The 27686-nt window shown below is 43.2% G+C and overlaps 1 long non-coding RNA gene across 1 annotated transcript; it reads right to left on the bottom strand.

Annotated features, from left to right (window-relative positions):
• Positions 1 to 11752: 11752 nt before the first annotated feature.
• Positions 11753 to 26945, bottom strand: LOC120928646. Its single transcript, XR_005747278.1, has 4 exons — positions 26781 to 26945; positions 12241 to 12329; positions 12027 to 12127; positions 11753 to 11866 (listed from the first exon to the last, which is right to left on the bottom strand). It is a non-coding gene; the product is annotated as an uncharacterized LOC120928646 (long non-coding RNA).
• Between the last annotated feature and the right edge of the window lie 741 nt (positions 26946 to 27686).

The raw sequence follows: 27686 nt of genomic DNA, 5'->3' as shown, positions 1-27686 counted from the left end.
CGTGAGTACAGGGCTTTACTCAGAAACATAGCACTATCCTTATTCCTGTCTTAAAATTAGGGTTATGTCTGGCTGCTCAAGAAAGACAGCTTATACCAGTGGTATACTAGTTACCAGTTCCCTGTTTCAGGCCTAATTATCTTTAGAATGTTGAGGAGTACCCAAAGTCAGTAACAAACATTGACATTTCTTCACAGGTACACAGCAGTTAAGAAAAGACACCCCCTTTTTTCCTATAACTGATAAAAAGCTTTCTAGAATTATAGTGGATTATGTGGCAATTTTAGGTAACTCTTGAGTTTATTCAAATTTTGCTAGAACCTACCTGTGCACCATGATCATATGGATTTGTATGCAAGTAAGGCAGAATTTTGCAAAATTACATGGTAAAATGCACAGGTAACCTAATACCAAGGATCATTCAAGGACAAAAGGTGGTTTCTATTTTACATAACTTTTTTTGCTTTTAAACTTAACAGTTGAATGTGTTTAGTAAAATAGTACCGTTGATCTTGCATGTTAGGTTATACATCATCTTATGCTTTCTCTGCAGTGTAATTCTGGTGCACCATCAAACTGAAAAACCGAATGTTAGAAATACATGACCTAAATATATTTTACAGCTGGAGAAAAGCCCTGTAAAAACATTAACTCACCAGAGAGGATCCATAAAATTCTCAGACAGAAATTCAGGTATTTGCCTAAAACTAATAATGTTATAGTGAGAGCAGGGGCTCCTTGGCTTAGCTCAAAGAGACAATCTACCAGACTTGTCGCTTCAATACTCCAGGTTATGGTGCATACAAGACTGAAGTAATGTATATATATTTCTGAGGCATGGCAAAGAGAAAAAGTTACATACAGGACTTGTGCAGGCAAAAACAAGTAATCTGGTTTATTGTGGCCAATTTATTGGTGGGCCTGCAGCCCAACAATTATGAATTTATTATGGATTATTTATCTGCTGTTATATAACAATTTCAGAATATATTTGGGTCTACATATGTCACATAATTTCAGCATAAAAGAGTACATTGTTATATTTATCAGATAGAAATTAACATCAGAACCACTTTATATCATTAGGAATAAGGACAAAGGACCAGAATTTGGTGGGAAGTTATAACGTGGTAGTAAAGTCAATCTGTATCTTTTACCTACAGGTAAGCCTATAATAAGGTTTACCTGTAGGTACTGTAAATATCTCCTAAACATGCACTCTGTAGAAACCAGTGACATCACCGGCGCATGCGCCCTGAAGGAACTGCATACCGTGGCTGTTCTTTCAGAGCTCTGTATCCCGGCCTCATTCACGTGGAGCATATGCGTCCATGTACAGTGTGATGGCAGTGTATCGCGTGGGGATGCATGGTGTTCTGTGCATCTCTGTGCAGGCAGTCCAGTCAACGTCAATTGGGAAGCAGCAGCTGCATGGACATAGTCGAATGTCAACATTTGACATGCAGACAGGAAGAGATGCATGTATCCAAACACACATTTGGATCTGTACACCCACTTCTATAGGTGAAGCTCTCTGGTGAATGCAGATGCAGTAAAAAGTGGCATGAGCCCTGGGTGCCAGATGTGCTAGCTACACCACTGTCAATAAAGGGCACTTATACCCCCTTCCTGCCCAGACCAATTTTCAGCTTTCAGTGCTCTCACCTTTTGAATGACAATTACTCAGTCATGCTACACTGTACCCAAACACATTTTTTTTATCATTTTTTCACACAAATAGAGCTTTCTTTTGGTTTTAATGACTACTGTTTTTTTTTCTTTTTTGCCATAGAACAGTAAACATTTTGAAACACAAACATTTCTTTAGTTTATATTGTAAAAATTTGCAAATAAGTTATACTACTGCATTGCTTTGGTAAAAATAGCCCAAGTTAGTGTATAATATTTAGTCTGTGTGAAGGTAATACAGTCTACAAGCTATAGTGCCAATCATTGAAAACTGACCACACCTGATGTCTCTAAGATGTATGCCTAATACTCAATTATGAGATTGTATGTGTATGTGTCCAAAAAAAGGAAACCGCTGTTAAAGCTAAGCCATGAGGAATGGAGGAGTGCAGACTCGTGACGTCACAAGTGACCCATGAGAAATGTTGCTTCCAAGAGAAATGCTGCATGATGTACAAAAGGTGATTGGTATTCTTCAGATATCTGGGCAATTGTTTGACTAAATGCTGCAAATGACCATCCAGCCATTGACCCAACCTCTCATTCAGAGAGCCTATACCTGCTATTATGGGTCTACCTTGTAAGAGGATTAACCCTTTGTGGGTCTTAGGGAGGTGGTAGAAGGTGGGTAATGTGGGATATTCTGTTAATAGGGACTCAGCCTCTTTTTTATTTAAAATACTCAATTTTGTCCCCCTACCAGCTCAGTTAAGACGGTGTTGAACTTTTTGGTGGGATTACTCTTCAATGGTACGTATGTCTGAGTGTCAGATAGCTGTTTCGATCAGATAGGAATCAACATTCATAACTACTATTAACCCTCCCTTGTCTGAATTGCAGACAACTATTAAAGGTGTTGTAAAGGTTTTGTAAAGGTTTGTTTTTTATTTTCTAAATAGGTTCCTTGAAGCTAGTGCATTGTTGGTTCACTAACCTTTTCCTTCAATTTCCCTTCTAAATGTTTTTTTTCTTTGTCTGAATTTCTCACTTCCTGTTCCTTGTCAGTAAGCTGTTCTGGTTGACTAACCCCCCCCCCCCCCCTCAGATGATGGGTGCAAGCTCACTGAGGAGAAACAGAAAGTGAGAAATTCAAAGAAAAAAAAACATTTAGAAGGGAAATGGAAGGAAAAGGTAAGTGAACCAACCAATGCACTAGCTTAAAGGAACCTATTCAGAAAATAAAAAACAAACCTTTACAATCCCTTTAACTTATCCGCTTCCAAATTCCTTAGGGTCAGTCTCTCTTGTTTAGAGAGATTGTCCTGCCAAGGAAAAGCACCCTCAGACACCAGATTAGAAAAAAGTTAAATCACGTTCAACCATTTTTTCAAACCTGCTCATATCTGGGGGCATATCCACAAAAAGCCGGCGCAACTTAAAAAATCCCATTTAAGTTACACTGCCTTAAAATTTCTACCTAAGTGCCCGATCCACAAAGCACTTACCTAGAAATTTCAGGCTGTGTAACTTAAATCCGGCCGGCGTAAGGCGTTCCTCTTCATCAGGGGGCGATTCCCATTTAAATTAGGCGCGCTCCCGTGCCGGCCGTACTGCGCATGCGCAAAGTTACGTTACGCCGAGTTTTGTGGATCACGCCGGGTAAAAAAAGTTGCGTCGGGAATTTTTTTTTAAAAAAAATATTGACAGCGTCGCTCGGCATGCATTCCTGAGAGGGAGAACTCCATGCCAATTTTCAAATAAAAAACCGGCATGGATTCCCCCCCCCAGGAGCATACCAGGCCCTTAGGTCTGGTATGGGTTGTAAGGAGACCCCCCCTACGCCGAAAAATCGACATAGGGGGTCCCCCTACAATCCATACCAGACCCGTATCCAAAGCACGCTACCCGGCCGGCCAGGAATGGGAGTGGGGACGAGCGAGCGCCCCCCCCCCCTCCTGAGCCGTACCAGGCCGCATGCCCTCAACATGGGGGGGTTGGGTGCTCTGGGGCAAGGGGGCGCACTGCGGGCCCCCCCACCCCAGAGCACCCTGTCCCCATGTTGATGAGGACAGGACCTCTTCCCGACAACCCTGGCCGTTGGTTGTCGGGGTCTGCGGGCGGGAGCTTATCGGAATCTGGGAGTCCCCTCAAATAAGGGGGCCCCCAGATACCGGCCCCCCACCCTAAGTGAATGGATATGGGGTACATCGTACCCCTACCCATTCACCTGGAGGCAAAGTGATAGTTATTAAACACACGACACAAGGGTTTTTAAAATCATTAGTCAGCTCCGGAGGCCCCCCCCTGTCTTCTTTATCTCTAATACCAGGGGGCTTCTTCTTCCGCTCTCCGGGGGTCTTCTCCGCTCTCCGGGGGGGGGGCTTCTTCTTCCGCTCTCCGGGGGGGGTCTTCTCCGCTCTCCGGGGGTCTTCTTCTATCTTCGCCGCTCTCCGCTGTTGACTCGGCGCACCCCGGTTCTTCTCCAGCTGTCCGGTGCCTTCTCCTTCAGCGCTGGCTGCCTGCTATCTTCGTGTGTTAGCTCAATTACTAGCAGGCAGCCAGCACGGTCTTCTGTGACGTCATCTTCTTCTCTTCTCTTCTTCTCCCTTCTTCCGATGTTGACCCGACGCCTCTTCTCGCTGCAATGATGGAAGCGCAGCTTGCATCCGATTTATATAGGCCTCACCGTCCCATCATGCTCCGGTAGGTACCCACGTGTCGTGTGTACCTTGTGTCGTGTGTTTAATAACTATCACTTTGCCTCCAGGTGAATGGGTAGGGGTACGATGTACCCCATATCCATTCACTTAGGGTGGGGGGCCGGTATCTGGGGCCCCCTTATTTGAGGGGACTCCCAGATTCCGATAAGCCCCCGCCCGCAGACCCCGACAACCAACGGCCAGGGTTGTCGGGAAGAGGTCCTGTCCTCATCAACATGGGGACAGGGTGCTCTGGGGTGGGGGGGCCCGCAGTGCGCCCCCCTGCCCCAGAGCACCCAACCCCCCCATGTTGAGGGCATGCGGCCTTGTACGGCTCAGGAGGGGGGGGCGCTCGCTCGTCCCCACTCCCATTCCTGGCCGGCCGGGTAGCGTGCTTTGGATACGGGTCTGGTATGAATTGTAGGGGGACCCCCTACGTCGATTTTTCGGCGTAGGGGGGGTCTCCTTACAACCCATACCAGACCTAAGGGCCTGGTATGCTCCTGGGGGGGAACCCATGCCGGTTTTGATTTTACAAATTGCCGTGGAGTTCTCCCTCAGGAATGCATACCAAATGCCGACGCTAGAATTGGCGGGAATCCAAGTCGGATCCCCGTCACCTCTATGACGCGCTCGCTTGAATGTGCTTTTACATGGTGTTACTAACTTTACACTTTGTAAAAGCAGCCCTAATTTTACACTTGCAAACTAAAACTTACGGCGAAAAAACGAAGCTGAAAAGCTTTGTGGATCGCCGTAAGTGCTAATTTGCATACCCGAAGCGGCATTTCGACTCGAAATGCCCCCAGCGGCGGATGCGGTACTGCATCCTAAGATCTGACAGTGTAAGTCCCTTACACATGTCGGATCTTCTGCCTAACTTTGGAAAACTGATTCTGTGGATCAGTTCCAAAGTTAGAACCAGGGATACGACGGCGTACGCCGGCGTATCCCTTTTGAGGATCTGGCCCCTGGTGTCCAGGAGTTGACAGGACTAAAATCAAGCCTAGCTCTGAGGGAAACCGGATCAATATTGTATGTATAATCGTCCCCCACACTACACACAGTACTCTCCATTGCTAGATCCTCTAGATCCCCAACAGCAAACAACTCCCTAAAAGAAAGGTGAACAACATTTTCTTGTGGGGGAACAGATACCTCCGACTTATACTTTTTATCCGTAAAAAAAATAATGCTTTTTATTGGTGAGATTTCTCACAGATTTATTAACATCTAAAATAGTATTAAAAAGGTTAAAGTGTCTGTTGGGACAAAAATTCAGACCCTTGGACAGAAGGGTGATCTCACTTGCTGTTAATATTTCATCAGAGATTGAGAACATTGCAGCAATTGATTACTTCTTTTGCGTCTGTACTCTTGAAGGGTATTTCCTTCCAATCACCAGTCATGTTTTCTCTTCCATCCCTGGCGTGTCCTCTTCTTCCTCTGTTGCAGCCCCTCTTGTTGGTGCCTCATCTTTTTTTGGGGGGTAACAGCTAGGGTACTTGTCTCTCCGGATTATTTTAATGGAATGGCCGGACAGCTGATGAATCTGAATCAGAAGTTGCCAAATCCTCATTGAGCCCATTTATCTCTATATCAGAGAAACTAGATGGAGGCTGTGATCCACCCCATGATTGCCAATGCCTCCACGCATAAACACTATTTGTAACGTAATCAATTTTTTTTCAAAGCATCTTTTCTTTTTTGCCGGTAATATCGTGTTCCAATGAATTTTATTAAATCGCTTTGTCAAGATCTGTGAACTCCAGCACCGTTTGGATAGGTCTTATGGCTTGTATCTCCAGAATTTCCTTCTCTAATACTTTAATTTCTTTTTTTTTAATGAAATTATAATGTCCATCAGTGCATAGGAGCAAGTGGATAGAGTATCTGTCCATTGTTTTTTTAATGATTCAAAGAGCTCAAACGTGGGGAATTTTTTTTACTCTTAGCCCCCTTGGTATACGTTCAAGGGTGATGTACTCTAATAAAGAGCTTGCAACCCAATCAGCCTAATGCAGCGTACACACAATCAAAAAATTCCGACAAGAAAAGTCCCATGTGAGCTTTTGGTCGGAAATTCCGACCGTGTGTAGGCTCCATCAGAATTTTTCTGTCAGAATTTCGCCAAGAAAAATTTGAGAGCTGGTTCTCAAATTTTCCGACAAGCAAAGTTCTTGGAGGAAATTCCGATCGTCTGTATGCAATTCCGATGCACCAAAAACCATGCATGCTCGAAATCAAGTCAACGCATGCTCAGAAGCATTGAACTTCATAGAGCTCATCGTAGTGTTGTACGTCACTGTGTTCTTGATGGTCGAATTTGGTGTAATCGTGTGTATGCAACACAAGCTTGAGCCAAGATTCCGTCTGAAAAAAATCTACGGTTATCTTGTCGGATTTTCCGATCGTGTGTACGTGGCATTAGTTTCTTTAATCAAGCTCTTTCCAATTTATGGAAGAGTAATCTCATAGAACCCAAAGCGTCTTCAGTGTTACTATTTAAAGTCCTTAAATTTTGGCTTTTAATGGATTATCCTCCAATAACCTAAACGTGAGGCTGGTGTCTTGTGGCATGTCATGCCGAGACATTGTATCAATGAATATAGATAAAAATAAACAGTCTAGTGACTGAACTCAGAGTTCAAAGAAAGGAACACCACTTCAGGTGAGCAATCACTGCAGTCCGGATGCGCTGGGTGCAAGCCACGGCTCGCCACCGATGATAAATGAGAAAGAAAAAAGCTGCACAACAGGAACGATCCAACGTGATTTATTCCCCCCCCCCCCAAAAAAGTCAAATGAAAGTCACCAAGACAAGGACACAGGACCCAGGTGTCGCGTTTCACACTGCGAACAGTGCTTCTTCAAACCTACGGCACAACTGAAGCATTGAGCCATATAAAGGCTTCACTCCCCCCATACAGGTGTGATATAATACAATCAGTCGTATTGAGGTATGTAACAAGAGCTCGGTTTCACTCTCCCAACACTCCTCTGCTACTATTAGTTTAGATTCTGCTCCGAGATTCGAACGACATGTGTCGTTCAAATCCATTTGTGATAGCTCAGAACATACACCAGGCAGGCTGTATGCAAGTTCAAACAGGAATCTCTTTTATTGGATGCACACACACTTTTATACATAGCGGTTTGAACACCCTGCCCCCAACAACCACTTTCCTATTGGTCAATTGTAAAGTACATTGCAGTTCTCAATTAGGTCCTCTTGGCCATGCAAATAAGGGCTTGAAACAGGGTCAGCAGGGATTGGTCTGATAGCTTGAATAGGGGGACTGTTATGTGTAATGACACAGAAGCCCCAGGGGGTACTTAAAGTACATAAACAAACAGTCAAACACAAAACAATGCTTTTCTTCCAGACCATGGAGCCGTCTGGAGGAGGGGTTAGCCTTAAGACAGGGCAGAAGACCCACCACTGTGCGATAGATTTCAAGGAGAAATACTTCAGTATTCCAAGGTTCGTGACAATACTCCCCCCTAGGAAACAGTCCAACAGCCACAGTGGGACCCCGAACGGGTCAACTCGAGGATGTTGGAAAAGTAGTCTTAAGGTTCCAGTTTCGTCTGCTGGGATAACCCATCTGCATTCCCATTTTGAGGCCCTGGCCCATAATCAGAAGGCAAGAGGCTAGCATTAAGTCCTCTCCAAAAGCCTCTGTCCCTGCTAGGTCTGTCACAAGGTACATTGATGGTCTCCTGTTGGTGTTCACTAATGGTGCTGACATGCTTGACCCTCTACTACAACATTTGAATAATGACAAAAAATTTCCGTTCACATGTGTGGCGGATCCCAAAAAAGATATGTTATTTAGATGTGTGTTTGGTGGGTGAGGGACCGGGAGTAAGTACTACTTTATACAGGAAACCATTATCTGGGAATAGATTACTTTCAGCCCAGTCTGGACATCCCAAGCACACTATCAGAGGCATCCCCGTAGGGCAGTTTTTGCGATTGAAGCGCATTTGTAGTGATGACTTACAATTTAACAAGGAGGCTAGTGCCTTATTTAAACTCTTTCCGGACAGGGGCTACCCCAAGTGGATGCTCAATTGAGCTTACAATATTGCCAAACATAAAAGTAGAGATGAACTAGTGACTACTGACGTGAGCAAGAAAGTGGATCCATATAAAAATAAATGAACCCTATCTAGTCCTATCTAGTCAGTAATACATTTAGTGAGGTTTGTGCCATTATCAATAAATATTTACCAATTCTTTATATGGATGATACATGCGCCAATATTTTACAGAATGGTATTAATATAATACCCAGAAGGGGGCCAACACTATGTCAATATTTGTCACCTAGTTTTTATGACAACAAAAGTAGAACTCAGTCATTTACATGGCTTCACTTCAAGGGAAACTTTAAATATGGGTCATCAGGCTGTCCCTGTTGTAGTCATATTCTGGCAGACAATAGTTTTAGAGCAGGGGTGTCAAACTGGCGGCCCTCCAGCTGTTCCGAAACTACAAGTCCCATCATGCCTCTGCCTGTGAGAGTCATGCTTGTAACTGTTAGCCTTGCAATGCCTCATGGGACTTGTAGTTTTGCAACAGCTGGAGGGCCGCCAGTTTGACACCCCTGTTTTAGAGCATCATCCAATCAAAGGGAATATGAGATCAGGTCCTTCTACAACTGTTACACAAATTATGTTAGACAGTATATCTGGTTGAGACATATGTTATGTACAGTATGTAGGCCAGACAATGAGATGATTGAGAGATCGTTTTTATGAACACATTCATAGTGTGGCTAAAAAAGGAACTAATATAGCAAAACACTGTTAGAGTGCCATAAAGGCAACACCATTACCATGAAAGTATGTATCCCGAAAGGGGGAGGGGATGTTTTTTGTATGTTATGCTGAAGGGAGGTTTTCTGGATCTATCAGCTCCAGACTCGTATCCCTTTTCTGGTCTTAACTTTGAGTGGGATGTCAGCCATTATTATGGACTATAGATATTGTTCCATTTATGGATTTGTTATGATTTGATACATTATTATTATTATTATTATTATTATTATTATAATAATAGCCCTTTGGTCATCTTAAAGCGGGGGTTCACCCTTAGAGGGCACTTTTCCCCCTTAGCTTCATGCTCGTTATTACTAGGGGAATCGGCTATTTATTTTAAAATATGTGCAGTACTTACCCGTTTACGAGACGCATCCTCTCCGTCGCTTCCGGGTATGGGCTTCGGGAATGGGCGTTCCTTCTTGATTGACAGGTTTCCGAGAGGCTTCCGACGGTCGCATCCATCGCGTCACGATTTTCCGAAAGAAGCCGAACGTCGGTGCGCAGGCGCAGTATAGAGCCGCACCGACGTTCGGCTTCTTTCGGCTACGAGTGACGCGATGGATGCGACCGTCGGAAGCCTCTCGGAAGAATGTCAATCAAGAAGGAACGCCCGCTCCCGAAGACCCATTCCCGGAAGCGACGGAAGAAGATGCAGCTCGAAAACGGGTAAGTACTGCACATATTTTAATATAAATAGCCGATTCCCCTAGACCGAACGAGCAGGAAGCTAAGGGGAGATTTATTTATTTTTTTTAAATGGGTGAACTCCCGCTTTAAGTCCATTTAATGAGATAATCAAATTAAACGATTGTCAGATATGGCTTCCACTTCTCTACACATATATACATATTCACTCAATGACTCAATATATTACTGCGAGGCTTCATAGGTAATTGAGTGGATGTTGTAAGGATGCGGTTACATTGTTTGTATCTGAAAATGTGGTTCTTTTTGTGGGTGCTTTTTATGGACATACGGTAGAGTTGGAGCATGGTGTAGCTGATAGAGTCATTGTTTGTGTCAGCTCTGCCATTTATGATATAGATCCAATCATTACTATCCTTTACCCCACAATATTTTATTACGATTTTTCTTCCTATTTAAGTCTGCAATATTAATTTGTTTGTTTATTTTATAACATGGAAACTTTTTTGTTTCTTTCTTTTTTTCTTGATTTTATTACATGAATCTTTATACTTCCATACATATATAGAGTACATTTTCTTGTAAGTTCATATAAGATATTTTTATCCTTAGTTATGTATTTTTCTATCTATTTAAGGTAAGCTTGATTCATGGTTTTATGCAATTTATTTTCATCTTTATTGTATGTATTTTTTTTGTGTATATATCATGTGTTTATTGCATACATGATCTAGTGTCATTCTTTATATACGGGTTACACCTTATGTCATATTTTAATTCTTAAATTCTTAGCACTGGATAGTATATGTAATGGGAGATTTCTACACAGAGGTATATATGTACAGCTGTTTGGAATCCGCTTGTCAGATACTCAACGCAACTGATTGCATTATCTTGCACCTGTATGGGGGGGGGTGGAGCCTTTATAAGGCTCAATGCTTCCGTTTGCCATAGTTTTGAAGAAGCACTGTTGGCAGTGTGAAATGTGTCACCTCCTGGGCCCTGTGTCATTGTCTTGGTGGCTGTCATTTTACTTTTTTTTTTTAATAAATCACATTGGATCGTTCCTGTTCTTTTTTTCTCCCCCTTTCTCGGCCCAGCAGATGACAGGCTCAGCAATGGCATGCAAAGCCAACACAATATTAACATGCATCAAAAAGGGGATTTATTTCAGAGATAAAACAATAATTCTCCCACTCTACAAGACTCTGGTCCGGCCGCATCTTGAGTATGCCATCCAGTTCTGGGCACCGGTCCTCAAGAAGGATGTGCTGGAACTGGAAAGAGTTCAGAGAAGAGCAAAAAAGCTAATAAAGGGACTAGAAGACCTCAGTTATAGGGAAAGACTACAAACATTTTATTCTCTCTGGAGAAGAGATGCTTGAGAGGAGATATGATGGCTAAATTTCTTCAGTGAAAAAAAAAACTCAGTGTATATCATATAGCCTTTGTGAAAGGTACAGAGTTTACAGATTATGGTATAAGATTTAACAATTCATCAATCCAAATGTACTGACTTCTCCCATTTCTTGATGCCCTAATACAGTATGTCAGGACAAAATAAATACCCCCAAATTACCCTCTTTAGAAAGTAGACAGTCCAAGGTATTTAGTAAGAGGCATGGTGAGCTTTTTGAAATTGTCTTTTTTTTTTGCCATGATTTTTTTGAAAATTAAATAAAATAAAACCTTTTTTCACAACATTGTTGTTTTAACAAGTTATTTTTAACACACAGCATATACATAATTACAATTACACCCAAAAAAACACATTCTGATATTGTGAAAAAAAGTGATTTGGTTTTTGTTGAATCCGACACCTCATCCCTATGGGGTAATGGTATAGGGTTGTGAAAAAAAGGAATTATAGCGATGCCTTAAACAAGTCACAGAAAATATAATCGACTCCAAAAATAGATATAAACATTTTATTGATAATTCGAAAGGTTTAAAAACATTAAAGGTAGACTAGAATTAACATGGGTTGTTACAAAGTCCCAACATGTTTCGGCAAATCGCTGCCTTCCTCAGGGGTATGGGTCAATCAATATGTTTTGTACAATCTATTAAAAGATACATACAGGTAATTAGTTCAGAATATATGAAAAATGAATGTTTCAAAACAAGGCTACATTCTCAGGAAATAAATGAGCAAAAATGGTTCCAATATGTGTAAATAACCATTGTGAAAAAGCTGAGTGCCAAAACAAATGCTGTACCTACCCCAGGTCTACACAAGAAGCAGAGACAGATGTAGCAAACTGCAAAGTCACCCAAAACACCAATCGAACCTTAGTGTGGTTGCAGGGGGCTAATATTGCAAACTAAATAAAAAACAGAAATTCAAAAAGAACTAATTAGGGGTTAAAAAGACCACAAAGTAATAACCTGTGTATACTTGTCCCTAATCAGGGGCTAAAATAGCCTCTATACATACCTGGTTTGAGCTAGCAGTGTTAATCAATGGGTAGATTGCTATGGAGTTCAGCACAGCCCAAGGATTGTGAGGGTAAATAAGGATGAAACCTGGAAAAATCTAAATGAAAAAAAGACGACCATTCAAAAGAAGGTCCTAAACTGACAAGGATGACAGTCAAGTCAGCCAAACATAAAAAGGGAAAGCCCAAAAATGAAATCACAAATAGAACAAATAAATTTACCTTTAGCAAAGCAAAACCATGTATCAGCGCCCAACAGGCTCAACAGCAAACAATTGCTGACTGAGCCTGTTTAAATAGCCCCCCAGCTGATCAGCGATGAGCATCACTGAACAGCTGCGGACAAAAGAGTGGCCAACGCGCATTTGCGCACCCCGTAGCGCGCCTACAATCCCCACAATGCTAAGCGGCGTGACGTCAGCGGCTCACCATCACAGAACAGCATAGCAGCCAGACACACGCTGATAGCGAGGTGTTACAGGGGAGGCAGGGATGGTTCGGACAGGAGAGGGCAAATGAAGGGCGTGGCCAGGGGCGGGCAATGTGTCATTAGACAACAGAGCCCTTGGGTGTCGGGTAAGGAGTTCGGATGTCACCGCGGAAAAGCCACATCAAACTACCGCTAACGTCAGATCCTACAGCACCACACAGTCCTAGGCACACTAACACAGGGTCTCGGAAGATGTGATGGCCATCACATTTTGAGAGACCATAATCTGCAACGTTCAGTTTACAGTTTTTTTACAGTTTTTATAAAAGTGAAAGGAAAGTGGAAAAAAAAAACTCAGACAACACAAAAAATATATAAAATAAAGAATCCAAAAATAGTTGTGGTTGTATTTTTCTCCTCTCTCTTTATTGTTCACTCTCTACTGTCCACTCACTATTGTTCTATATCTATTGTTCTCTCTATTTTTACTATGTTATACTGTAATGTTTGTTTTATTGTTAACCATTGTTTGGAGGCTTGCTCCTAATGCCGCGTACATATGGTCGAAATTCCGACGGAGGCTTGCCTGTGGAAAAGTTCGACCGTGTGTACGTGGCATAACTTTTTTGCAGGAGGATGCCCCCATGCTTTGGCATATATATTTTTTAGGCACAGGTTGCGTTAAATTTTTTTTTATTTTTTACTGTTTTTTTTGGGAATTTGCTTTGCAGGTATGGTATGGTAAGGTCTTACTGTTAAAATGTAATGTTACTTTGTTTTAATGTTAACAATCATTTGCTTAGCAGGTATGCCATTCAGTTGCAGCACGGATTTATTTAGTGTGACAGCAACAGCGTTTGCTCCCACGATACATAAAGCCGTGACTCCAACACTGTAGCAGGTGATTTTACTACCACAGTTAAAAAAAGAGCATATATACCGAAGCATGGGGGCATTAGGGGCGGAGGAGCGATTTTGCTCCTAATACCGCGTACATATGGTCGAAATTCTGACGGAAGCTTGCCCATGGAAAAGTCCGACTGTGTATATGCGCCATAACTTTTTATGCCGCGTGCATACGGTCGAAATTCCGACAGGGGCTTGCCAGTGGAAAAGTCCGACCGTGTGAGAGCGGCATAACTTTTTTGCGGGAGGATGCCCCCATGCTTCGGCATATATAAATGGTGCATGTATGCCCATCATTAGAAGTAGGTGGATGAAGGGAGGTATTCTAATGGTGGGCATACCCACCGATCAATCTCTTTTTTTCGTTCAGCCAACAGGCTGCATGAAAAAAAAGATTACAATACATGTCCAACAAGAACCATCAACGTATGGTATGTTGCTGGACTTTGAATGGTTATACCAGAATGATGCCTGCGGTTTAGGTATCATGTTGGTATCATTCTTTTCAGCCAGCGGTCGGCTTTCATGTAAAAGCAATCCTAGCGGCCAATTATCCTCTAGACTGCTTTTACAAGCAGTGGGAGGAAATGTCCCCCCCCCCCCGGATATAAACAGCGTCATTGGAAAAGTGGGAAAACATTTTATCACACCGATCTTGGTGTGGTCAGATGCTTTGAGGGCAGAGGAGAGATCTAGGGTCTAATAGACCCAATTTTTTTTTAAAAAAGGAGTACCTGTCACTAACTATTGCTATCATAGGGGATATTTACATGCCCTAAGAGAACAATAAAGATTAAAAAAAATAAAAAAAGGAAGGAACAGTTTAAAATAAAATTAAAAAAGCTAAATAAATAATAATAATAATAAAAAAAAAGCACCCATGTCCCCCCCTGCTCTCGCACAAAGGAAAATATAAGCGTCAGTCTGGCGACATATGTAAACAGTAATTGTAGCATGCATGTGAGGTATCACCGTAAAGGTCAGATCGAGGGCAGTAATTTTAGCAGTAGACCTCCTCTGTAAATCTAATGTGGTAACCTGTAGAGGCTTCTAAAAATGTATGTAGTTTGTCACCACTGCGCATTTGTGCGCAATTTTAAAGCATGTCGTGTTTGGTATCTATGTACTCGGCCTAAGATCATCTTTTTTATTTAATCAAAAAAATGCGTTTGAAAAATCGCTGCACAAATACTGCGTGGAAAAAAAATGCAACACCCACCATTTTAATCTGTAGGGCCTTTGCTTTAAAATAATATATAATGTATGGGGGTTTAACACAATTTTCTTGCAAAAAAAAAAAAAATGTCTTCATGTAAACAAAAGTGTCAGAAAGGGCTCTGTCTTCAAGTGGTTAGAAGAGTGGGTGATGTGTGATATAAGCTTCTAAATGTTGTGCATAAAATGCCAGGACATTTCAAAACCCCCCCAAATGACCCCATTTTGGAAAGTAGACACCCCAAGCTATTTGCTGAGAGGTATGTGGAGTCCATGAAATATTTTATATTTTGACACAAGTTGCGGGAAAGAGAATTATTAATTTAATTTTTTTTTTGCACAAAGTTGTCACTGAATTATATATTACTCAAACATGCAATGGGCATATGTGGAATTACACCCCATAATACATTATGTTACTGCTCCTGAGTACGGGGATACCACATGTGAGACTTTTGGGTAGCCTAGCCACGTACGGGACCCCAAAAACCAAGCACCGCCTTCAGGCTTTCTAAGGGTGTACATTTTTGATTTCACTCCTCACTGCCTATCACAGTTTCAGAGGCCATGGAATGCCCAGATGGCACAAAACCCCCCCAAATGACCCCATTTTGGAAAGTAGACACCCCAAGCTATTTGCTGAGAGGTATGGTGAGTATTTTGCAGATCTTGCTTTTTGTCACAAAGATTTGAAAATTGAAAAAAGAAAAAAAATATATATATATTTCTTCATTTTCAAAAATAAATGAGCGCTGTAAAATACTCACCATGCCTCTCAGCAAATAGCTTGGAGTGTCTACTTTCCAAAATTGGGTAATTTGGGAGGGGTTTGTGCCATCTTGGCATTTTATGGCCTTCAAAACTGTGATAGGTAGTGATAGGTAGTGAGGAATGAAATCAAAAATGTATGCCCTTAGAAATCCTGAAGGCCATGATTGGTTTTCGGGGGCCCGTACACAGCTAGGCTCCCAAAAAGTCCCACACATGTGGTATCCCCGTACTCAGGAGAGGCAGCAGAATGTATTTTGGGGTGAAATTCCACATATAACCATGGAATGTGTGAGCAATATATCATTTAGTTACAACTTTTGTAATTTTTTATTTTTTTTTGTCATTATTCAATCACTTGGTACAAAAAAAATGTAATATTCAGTGGGCTCAACATGCCCCTCAGCAATTTCCTTGGGGTGTCTACTTTCCAAAATGGGGTAATTTGGGGGGGTTGTGTACTGCCCTGCCATTTTAGCACCTCAAGAAATGAGATAGGCAGTCATAAACTAAAAGCTGTGTAAATTCCAGAAAATGTACCCTAGTTTGTAGACGCTATAACTTTTGCACAAACCAATGAATATACGCTTATTGGCATTTTTTTTTTTACTGAAAACATGTGGCTGAATACATTTTGGCCCAAATGTATGACTAAAATTGAGTTTGTTCGATTTTTCTTATAACAAAAAGTAGAAAATGTCTTTTTTTTTTTTTAATTTTCGGTCTTTTTCCGTTTATATTGCAAACATTAAAAATAGCAGAGACAATCAAATGCCATCAAAAGAAAGCTTTATTTGTGGGGAAAAAAGGACGCAAATTTTGTTTGGGTACAACATTGTATGACCGCACAATTACCAGTTAAAGCAGCGCAGTGCCAAATTGTAAAAACACCTCTGGTCTTTAGGCTGACAAATGGTCCGGGGCTAAATTGGTTAACCACTTAAGACCCGAACCTTTTGCAGGTAAAGGACCTGGCCAGTTTTTGCGATTCGGCACTGCGTCGCTTTAACTGACAATTGCGCGGTCGTGCGATGTGGCTCCCAAACAAAATTGCTGTCCTTTTTTTCACACAAATAGAGCTTTCTTTTGGTGGTATTTGATCACCTCTGCGGTTTTTTTTTGCGCTATGAACAAAAATAGAGTGACAATTTTGAAAAAAAAACAATATTTTTTTCTTTTTGCTATAATAAACATCCCCAAAAAACATAAAAAATACTTTTTTTTTCTCAGTTTAGGCCGATACGTATTCTTCTACCTATTTTTGGTAAAAAAAAAATCGCAATAAGCGTTTATTGATTGGTTTATAGCGTTTATAAAATAGGAGATAGTTTTATTGCATTTTTATTATTTATTTTTTTACTACTAATGGCTGTGATCAGCGATTTTTTTCGTGACCGCGACATTATGGCAGACACATAGGACAATTTTGACACATTTTGGGGACCATTGTCATTTTCACAGCAAAAAATGCTATAAAAATGCATGTGAAAATGACAATTGCAGTTTGGGAGTTAACCACAAGGGGGCGCTGAATGGGTTAAGTGTGACCTCATATGTGTTTCTAACTGTAGGGGGCGGGGCTGACCGTGTGACGTCATTAATCGTGTTTCCCTATATCAGGGAACACACGATCAATGACACTGCCACAACGAAGAACAGGGAAGGTGTGTTTACACACACCTCTCCCCGTTCTTCAGCTTCGGAGGACTGATCACGGGACCCTGGCGGCGATCGGGTCCGCGGGTCCCGCGGTCACGGAACTTCGGGCCGGGTCGTGTGCACGCGCGCGACCCCGCGGCTGGGCTTGAAGGACAGTTACGTGGATGTGCCCAGCCGTGCCATTCTGCCAACGTATATCGGCGTGAAGGGGACCTTAGGTGGTTAAAGGGGTTGTAAAGGTAAAACAAAATTCCCTAAATATCTTCCTTTGCCTTGCATTACGGTGTGTAGTTACAGAAAGAAGAATAGGAAGTGAGGGTTTCTCAGAAGAAATAAGGACATTTAAAAGCAAAATCGAAGGATAAGGTAAGTGAAGGAGGACTGCACTAAGGTAAAGGAAGCTATTTAGGGATTTTTTTTTTGTACCTCTACAAACCCTTTAACTATTCTGTGCATTTGCTTGAGATAGTCTTGTCTGTCCAACACTACTATCCCCCCACCCTTGTCTGCAGGGTGGATGACTAGATCATTGGTATTACACAATGTGGGCATCTGATGGTGGACTCAGTGAAGCATCACTTAAAGCTCAATGCGAGGTGTGGTTTCTGGATAGTTGGATGAATATAAGGCGGCAAGTCAGCACACTGCCTGTGCCCCTGGAAAACGTTGATTGTGACGAAATGCGTAGGGAGGAGCAATGTGCTGACATCACTGCAGTCCCACAGGTCCCGGAGTGATGGGCTGCAATCAAGAGCAGGCCGGCATCAGTGTTTATGCTGCATTTTTTTGTTTGAAAAAGTGCAATACTTTTTACTTCATCAAAACCACCAAAAGATTTTACAGTATGGAAGTTTTTATTTCCCCATGGGGACCATCTGACAATCTGTATCTTTGAGGGATAACACCAGGGAAGACACTAGGACCATTTCTTTACACCTTAAGGCCCGGGCTGGGTATTAAAGGGGTTGTAAAGATTTGTGTTTTTTTTACCTTAATGCATTCTATGCATTAAGCCTAGTGATACAGTCGGCGGCTAGAGGCGCCGGCTGTATCACGGGAGTGCGCCCGCAAGCTAACCCCCTTGGGAGACCGCTTCCCATAAAGGGGGTTAGCTCTTGCGGGGAGGAGCCGAGACAGCCGCCGAAGGACCCCAGAAGACGAGGATCGGGACCACTCTGTGCAAAACGAAACTGCCCTGTGGAGGCAAGTATAACATGTTTTTTTAAAAAACAAAGTCTTACAACCTCTTTAAGCCGAAAGTGTGTGTGATCTCCCGTAATAGGAGATCATTTGGAGTCGGTAAGCGGTAGAGGTGGAAATTACATCTATTCTTCTCATCACGATTCTTGGGTGTATCGTGTGTCAGTCTCACATTGGAAATTCATCTTCAATATAATGGACTATTTACAGTGTGTCAACCAATCAATTTTTTATTGCACGGATTAACTTTATATGGAGGTTTAGCGTAACTTAGCACTGAAAGTATATATGGTCTTAATTTTTAACCACTTACGTCCTCCCCCGTCTTTTTGCGTGGTCTCTGAGGCAGATTCGCTGCAAGATCACTTTTATCGGCGGCGGGAGAGGGTCCCCCTCCTCCCGCCACGCTCCAGTGCCCTCTGCCGCTTACCGGAGCCGCCAGCGGAGGTGATCGGGTCTGCTCTCCTGTTAGGTATGTAGACGAGTGAGTGGAAGATGACCTCACCTGTCTCCATACCATTGCAGGGTAGAAGCGATGTCAAAACGTCACGTCTACTCATAGCTCTTAAGAGAAAAAATGTTTTTTATTTTTTTTTAAAAACAACATTTTTTATTTATTTTTTATTGCATTTTAGTGTAAATATAAGAACAGTGTAAAAAAAAAATAAAGACAAATACGTGCCCCGTCCCTCCAAGCGCGCGTGCAGAAGTGAACGCATACGTGAGCAGCGCCCGCATATGAAAACGGTGTTCAAACCAAACATGTGAGCTATCACCGCAATCTTTAGAGCGGGAGCAATAATTCTAGCCCTAGACCGCCTCTAACTTAAAAAAATTTAAACTTCCCCTATGGAGATTTTTAAGAGCTAAAGTTTTTTAGTCATTCCCCAAGTGGGCGCAATTTTCAAGCGTGACATGTTGGGTATAAATTTACTCATTATCTTTCATAATATAAAAAAAAAATTGGGGTAACTTTACTGTTGTCTTATTTTATTATTTAAAAAAAGTGTATTTTTTCCAAAAAGTGCGCTTGTAAAACCACTGCGCAAATACGGTGTGACAAAGTATTGCAACGGACTCCCATTTTATTCTCTAGGATATAAAAAAAATAAAAGTAATTTTCTACCAAAATTTTTTTTTTTAATTTGTAAACTCACAAATCTCAGAAAGAGGCTCAGGGCTGAATTTGTTTACAATTTGTAAAAAAAAATGGTTTAGACTAAAGGATGAAAGCACAGGAAGTGAAAGAGAGCGCATGTACTATTGTGCTGTAAAATTTGCACAGCATCCAGTTCTATTGATGGGCTGTACATATATAAAAAAAAGTTCCAGTATCTCATAAGAGGGGACTTAAGGGGTGGGTATCCGATAGACTGGCAGTGTTAGGAGGTAGAGAGTGTTGAGATTTGACTCTGACTTTCTCTAAAGACAGTAAAAGAAACAGGAGCAATTGCTCAATGTATGTGTTTCACTCTAAAAAAAAAACAAAAAAACGAAATATCCCCAAAAAATCAAATGGCATACAAGGCAAATACCAAATAATAATGAGTGGAATTCCTGGACTAGAAATTAAAGTGGAGTTCCACTTAAAAGTGGAACCTCCACTTAACTGATTCCTCCCCCTTCCGATGCCACATTTGACACATTTCGGGGGGAGGAGGGAACAGGGACCTGTTTTTGACAAGTACCTGTCCTCACTTTACTCGGAAGTTCAGGCCCCCCCTCCTCCTTCCTCCCTTACTGGGCCAATTAGAAAGTGCAGCACGCTTCGCGCATGCGCAGTAGGGAACCGGTTGTGAAGCCGAATAGGCTTCACTGCCGGGTTCCCCTACTACGAATGGGGGCGTCAGCAGCACCTGAAAGCTAATCCAAAAATCATCTGGGGTGCCAACATCGTGGGAACCCTGCACAGTTAAGTGTCCTAATATTAGTATTTGTAGCTTCTGGCTTTGAATTTCTTTGCGGGAGCCTGGAACTCCTCTTTAAAAAACTGATACTAATATTATGCTGCTGTCAACCATGGAGGATGGTATACACGTGTTTGAAGACAATTAAAACAGTCTAAAAAGATCCTACTCACAAAGGTAGATGCATCTGGAGCAATTAAGGACAAAACTGTGTGCCACTGTCAGTGCACTGTATAGAGCCATACAGGAGACTAGCCCATAACCCAGCGTCCGGACCGCTGAGACTGTGCCAACTCTTCCTAGGCGCTGAGCCACCATCTAATGTCCTTGTGACAAAAAGGTCCACCACCCCGATAACACCACCAGAGGATCCATATCGCAACAGGATGCGTTTCAAGGAAATCTTCCTCTTCTTCGGCTGTGAAGGAAGATTTCCTTGAAATGTGTCCTGTTGCAATCTGGATCCTCTGGTGGTGTCATCGGTGGGTGGATCTTTAAGAAAGGAGCATGCATGCCAAGTGGTTGGCACAGTGCATGCTCTGAAACGCGTTACATTCTGGTCCCAGTGACGTCATCCCTGCTGATGCCATGCTCCGTTCCATAGACCTCCAAGACGAAAGTGGACAACTTCCATTACATCCCCTGGGGAGAGACTGGCATGAAATCTGGTTTCTGTCATCCAGCAAATCTTCATCTTGGCATCCCTGACATATTGATGAGCCGGTCTTTAGGCTACAAAATGTAAGTCACTCTGCTTTAGTTATAAAAAAAATCTTTGGTCTTACTACCCTTGGAGCGGCCTTTACCTTTTGTTTTTTCCTTGTGTGACAAAAGTTAATACCCTTGTTAATAGGTGTAGCGCCTAGTCACTTTCCAGTACCGGTGCTATGTTAAATTTAGAGGGGGTCAGAGATTTGGTGGACTGACCAATTTGATTTGTTTAAATTTGGGTCTCTGTCTCAGCTTTGGCTGTGCTGTGGTCCATTCTGTTTCTGGGGTGCTGACCCCACCCCAGGTTGGCAGGTGGCAGCAGTGGAGTCAAGAAATGGGTGCTCTTGCCCAGCAGCCTATCAGGAGGATTTGGCCTCGCTGTGCATGCTGGGAGAGGGTATTTATGAGGCAGACGCCATTTACCTGGGTCTCTCCTCGTATGGCGACCATCTTTAGGGTATCCACTTTACGCCGTCCTGGTGAATGACCTTCCGGGCCGGGGTTGCGCGTGCAATGCAAGGATCCTGGTTTCGGGACCACGTTGGCCTGGAGCAATTGATCTGCCGCTTGGGGACTCAGTAATCGACTGGGTCCCACTTGAGAAGGTCCTGGGTCATCCATCCAGTTGGAGAAGGCCGTATGAGGGAGAGTCTGCCTGAGGAGTACCAAGAGAGGCTGGTGTTCCGATAAGGGCCTGACTATCAATTGGGGACCAGGGGAACCGGACACTGAAAGGCTGGATGTTGGCCGCTTGTCAGTCGGTACCCTAATTTAAAACTACCTGAAGGAGATCCAGGTGCCAAGTCTGCTAAGGAGGATTACCTCTGCTGTTCATTTACTAGGAGGGTCTCTGGCAGAGACTTTTTCCCAAGGTTTGAGTGACATTCTGGCTGCCAGGCCAGTGAGAGAGGCCTGTCCAGGTGCGCTAAACCCACTCAGGCTGGAGTGTCACAGAAAACCAACAATGGGTGCCACTATGACAATACATATTAAATACATCGTCATTAAATTTCCACAACAGTGAAAAAGACATTACATGTGGGAGCAGGACTGTTTCCCTAATTCTGACATCTGGATCTGCTGTTTTCATATCTTCTTCTACCTCTACTCTTCACCAAGTTTTATTGTTTTTACCCAGCTGGGTAATAAAGAGCACAGAAAAGGACACCTGTCGTGATCATTCTGTTACTACAACTTTCACCAATCACCCCAAGACATCAGAGAAACACGAGGTAACATGCCGCCCAAAACAAAGCAGCAGCTCCTTCGGCGGTAGTGCTACATAGGTTTAGGCCATTTACGTACTTCATGAAGCCTGACTGGAATACTCCCAGAATGTTGGCACCTCACCTCCACCATCACAGGATTGAACTCTCAAACACTGAGCTCAGCGCTACTGCATCAGGGGAAAGAAAGCGCATGTGAGAGGGTTTGAATCAGAGAAAAACCTCACCCAAGTAACACCAATGCAAGCAACACAAACTGTCGTTCATATGCCCTTATGTTGTTTCTGAGAATGAAGGCACTGTTTTTTTATTTTATTTAGGAGGCTGAACCCAGTTGCCTGAGTGAAACCTCCTTTATTTCACAATGTTACCTCTTAGTACCCAGGTGTATTTAATCACTTGCCATCCGGTGGCCAACTATTTACGGCCGCAAGGCGGCTCTAATCTGCCGGGAGGCCGTCAATATACGGCCTCTGGCCATGTGCCGATGCGCGTGCCTGGCTGCCGTGATGTCCGCCAGACACCTGCGATCGGCAGTCACAGAGCCAGGGACTTGGAACTCTGTGTGTCCTGTTAGGCCCCATGCACACGGGACACCGGTGCAAAGTCTGCTGAACACACGTTTTTAAAGACTAAAACTGGCGTTTAAAAACGCCAAGTGACGTGGCCAGGTGATGTGGCAAGTGAACAATCCACAATTTGTGGCAGATGACGTGGCCAGGTGACATGGCAGGTAACGTGGCCAGTGGACAATCCACAACTTGTGGCAGGTGGCGTGGCGTTTTAAACTGGCGTTTAAAAACGCCAGTTTTGCCGCAAATTTTGCAGCGTTTTACCGCATTTGCGTTTATAAGCGTTTAGTTAAGAAACATCATAAGACCCTCCCTAAGCTCAAATAACAGTATTATTTAACCATTTCAGCCATTTTGTGAGACCACAGTGAGTAGCAGCTGAGAGAGCAGCAGTGTACTTGTATTTAGCGTGTCACTTGCCACATCACCTGCCACAAGCTGCGGATTGTCCACTTGCCACGTCACCTGCCACAAGTTGTGGATAGTCCACTGGCCACGTCACCTGCCATGTCACCTGGCCACGTCATCTGCCACAAGTTGTGGATTGTTCACTTGCCACATCACCTGGCCACGTCACCTACCACAAGTTGTGGATTGTCCACTTGCCACGTCACCTGGCCATGTCACCTGGCCACGTCACCTGCCACAAGTTGTGGATTGTCCACTTGCTATGTCACCTGGCCACGTCACCTGCCACAAGTTGTGGATTGTCCACTGGCCACGTCACCTGCCACAAGTTGTGGATTGTCCACTGGCCACGTCACCTGACCATGACACCTGCCACAAGTTGTGGATTGTCCACTTGCAACGTCACCTGGCCATGTCACCTGGCCACGTCACCTGCCACAAGTTGTGGATTATCCACTTGCCAAATCACCTGGCCACGTCACCTGCCACAAGTTGTGGATTGTCCACTTGCCACGTCACCTGCCACAAGTTGCGGATTGTCCACTTGCCACGTCACCTGGCTACGTCACCTGCCACGTTACCTGGCACATCACCTGGCCACAAGTTGTGGATTGTCCACTGACCACGTCACCTGGCCACGTCACCTGCCACAAGTTGTGGATTTTTCACTTGCCACATCACCTGGCCATGTCACTTGCCACGTCACCTGCCACAAGTTGTAGACTGTCCACCGGCCACGTCACCTGGCCACATCACCTGCCACGTCACCTGGCCACATCACCTGGCCACGTCACCTGCCACAAGTTGTGGATTGTCCACTGGCCAAGTCACCTGGCAATGTCATCTGGCCACGTCACCTGCTACAAGTTGCGGATTGTCCACTTGCCACGTCACCTAGCCACGTCACCTGTTCACATCACCTGGCCACAAGTTGTGGATTGTTCACTTGCCACATCACCTGGCCACATTATTTGCCACGTCACCTGCCACAAGTTGTGGATTGTCCACTTGCCACGTCACCAGGCCATGTCACCTGGCCACGTCACCTGGCCACGTCACCTGGCCACGTCACCTGGCCACGTCACCTGGCCACGTCACCTGGCCACATCACCTGCCAAAAGTTGTGGATTGTCCACTTACCACATAACCTGGCCACGTCACCTGCCACGTCACCTGTCACAAGTTGTGGATTGTCCACTTGCCACGTCACCTGGCCATGTCACCTGCCACGAGTTGTGGATTGTCCATTGGCCACGTCACCTGCCACAAGTTGTGGATTGTCCACAATGTAATGCAAGCAATTACTGTTTTTTTATGTTTTTTTATGTTTTTTCATCATTTGCCATCATTTTTGAGATTTCTAATGTAAAAAAATAGGTCACCTTTAAAAACGCCTATAAACTTAATCGCAGCACCGTGTTTTGCGTCTGAAACGTGGAAAACGTTTGCGTCTGAACCCATTTCTTTGCTCCTGGAAAAACAAGGTTAAACGCAACTGCCTAAAAACGGCAATAAACGAGACTGTGTGCATGAACACATAGGATAACATTGAATGTGTTCAGGGGCAGTTGAAAAAGCTGTCCAACTGCCTCTGAACACGCGTTTACCAGCGTTTCGTGTGCATGGGGCCTTAGGGAGAGGAGACCAATGGTGTGTCTCTTGTACATAGGGAAAACCATTGGTCACCTACCCCAGTCAGTCCCCTCCCCCCACAGTAAGAATCACCTAGCAGGGAACATATTTAACCCCTTGTTCGCTCCCTAGTGTTAACCCCTTCCCTGCCAGTCACATTTATATCAGTGCATTTTTAATGCATTGTTTGCTGTATAAATGTGAATGGTCCCAAAAATGTGTCAAAAGTATCCGATGTGTCCGCCGTAATATCGCAGTCGTGAAAAAAAAAAAACTCAGATCGCCGCCATTACTAGTAAAACAAAAAATTATAAAAAAAAGTAATAATTCTATCCCCTATTTTGTAGGCGTTATAACGTTTGCGCAAACCAATCACTATACGCTTATTGCAATTTTTTTTACCAAAAATATGTAGAAGAATACGTATCAGACTAAACTGAAAAAAATTGTTTTTTTTTTAAATGGGATACTTATTATAGCAAAAAGTAAAAAATATGGTGTTTCTTTCAAAATTGTCACTCTATTTCTGTTTATAGCGCAAAAAATAAAAACCACACAAGTGATCAAATACCACCAAAAGAAAGCTCTATTTGTGGGAAAAAATAAATTTTATTTTGGGAGCCACATCGCACGACCGCGCAATTGTCATTCAAAGCGTGACAGTGCCGAAAGCTGAAATTTCGCCTGGGCAGGAAGGGGGTATATGTGCCCAGTAAGCAAGTGGTTAAAAAAGCAATGACAGATGATTGTCCTACTGTAACTAAATGTTCTTTATGCAGTAAGGTCTATGATTAGGTCAGAAACTTCAATAAATCGCAGTGGTACAGAGGTACCGATACATAAACCCCACAACAGACATGGGCCCGGATTTACATACATTGGTGCATATTTATGCCGGCGTAGCGCATCGAATATACGCTACGCCGGCGCAGCGCACAGAGGCAAGCACAGTATTCACAAAGCACTCGCCCCCAGTCGCTCTCAAATCTACGCTGGGTTTCCTCAGCGTAAAACAGCGTAGGTAGAAGTGTGCGTGAGACATGCTAATGAGGCGTGACCCCATGTAAATGAAGGACTGAGCGTCATAAACTTACGAATAATGTACGGCGCATGCGCCGTCCCGTGGACGCATCCCAGTGCGCATGCTCAGAATCACGTCGAAACAACTGCCTAAGATACGTCGAATCACTGCCTACGACGTGAACGTAACCTACGCCTAGCCCTATTCACGTACTACATAAACAACGTAAAATACGGCGGCTGTGTTCCCTGGTCCATACCTTTGCATGACTTGCGCCTCCTATATGTGGAATAACTTTACGCCGGACGTAGGACTTACGCAAAGCGCGTATATTATGCGCCGAGCGCAAGTACGTTCATGAATCGGCGTATCTCCCTCATTTGCATAGGTGCATTGGAAATCAATGGGAGTACAACTTGCAGCCAGCGTAAATATGCGCCAACGATACGCCGGCGTAGGAAAGTTACGTCGGTCGGATGAAGCCTATTTTCAGGCGTATCTAGTTTTGTGGGCACGGCGCACAGATACGGCAGGGCATATTTACACTTACGCATCGTATCTCGAGATACGTCGGCGTAAGTGTTTTGTGAATCCGGCCCATGATGTTCAGTTTCCCCTAGAATAAAATGTGATCTGACATATTCTTTGAATATTTCTCTGTAAATTGAATTTTTAACATAAAAATGGAATCTCAGCTTGTAACAAAAGTGAATCAGTAGCTCTCTGAACCATTATCTGTCTAGTAGAATAATGTCTTGAGGTATTTTAATAATTAACTGCAATTAATTAAAATCTCATTCATCCCTTTTTTGGCTTCATACACCAGTCTGTTCATTTAACATACTGGCTTCTTTTAAGATTCACAAATAAGAACAGTGCCTCACCTGTTACACTACTAAGTGATTCTCTGTAACTTCAGGTTGGCAGTGGAAAGATTCTCTTCATCTTTTTCAGAGTCAGCAGGTAGTACACAGTCTTTGTGGCCAGGAATTCCTCTCTACCTAAATCCCCAGAGCAGGAAATCACTTAATTAGTACCTTGAATCCATCATTCAGTGCTCCCTAGGGAACTGGTAATAGACCCAGACAAGTGCTTGATCCACAACACAAGAATCTTTTGTGAGAAAGATCTGGGATCAATTATACACATTATTAGGAATGGTGTTTACTTTGTGTTGAATTTTTCTTTAGTGTTTGCAAAATGAGATGCATGATGTAAAAACTGGAGCACTTGGATATAAAATGTCAAAAGTCATATTCAACGTCTGCTTTTCATGTTTCCATAAAAAAAGAAAAAGGAATATTGTGCTACACAATTCATGAACTATCCTTGACAGTGATTAGAATTCCATATATGTATGTTCATGCCCCTAGCTTTCTATATCTTTCAAACTACCGTAATCCAGCAGGAAACATAGTTGTCATGTTTTGGATATACAGGCAATTTGTTTTGCTAAGGTCCCTTTCACACTACCGCTACTTCAGGGAATGCATGTGTAATTTTAAAAACTATGGACCTCAACTCGCATCAAAGTCGGACCAAAAGTAGTGCAGGGACTACTTTGAAGTCGCACAGATGGGAATGGTACTCAATGGAAATTATGGGGTACAACTTGTCATGCGACTTTGCAGGCCAAGTTGCACAAGTGTGAAAGGGGCCTAAGCAGAATCACACATCCTTATCAGAATAACTCTCTATGACTTTGTATCATTAGATGTTATAAGCCTATTTATGCTAAATTCACACTTGTACGATTCCAACGTTGCGCCGACTTTGGAGTGCAACTTTGA

The sequence above is a fragment of the Rana temporaria genome, chromosome 2 (genome assembly GCF_905171775.1).
Source record: "Rana temporaria chromosome 2, aRanTem1.1, whole genome shotgun sequence".
NCBI classification, from domain to species: domain Eukaryota; kingdom Metazoa; phylum Chordata; class Amphibia; order Anura; family Ranidae; genus Rana; species Rana temporaria.
The sequence above is the reverse complement of the archived record's forward strand: the minus strand, read 5'-3'. Positions and strand labels throughout refer to the sequence as shown.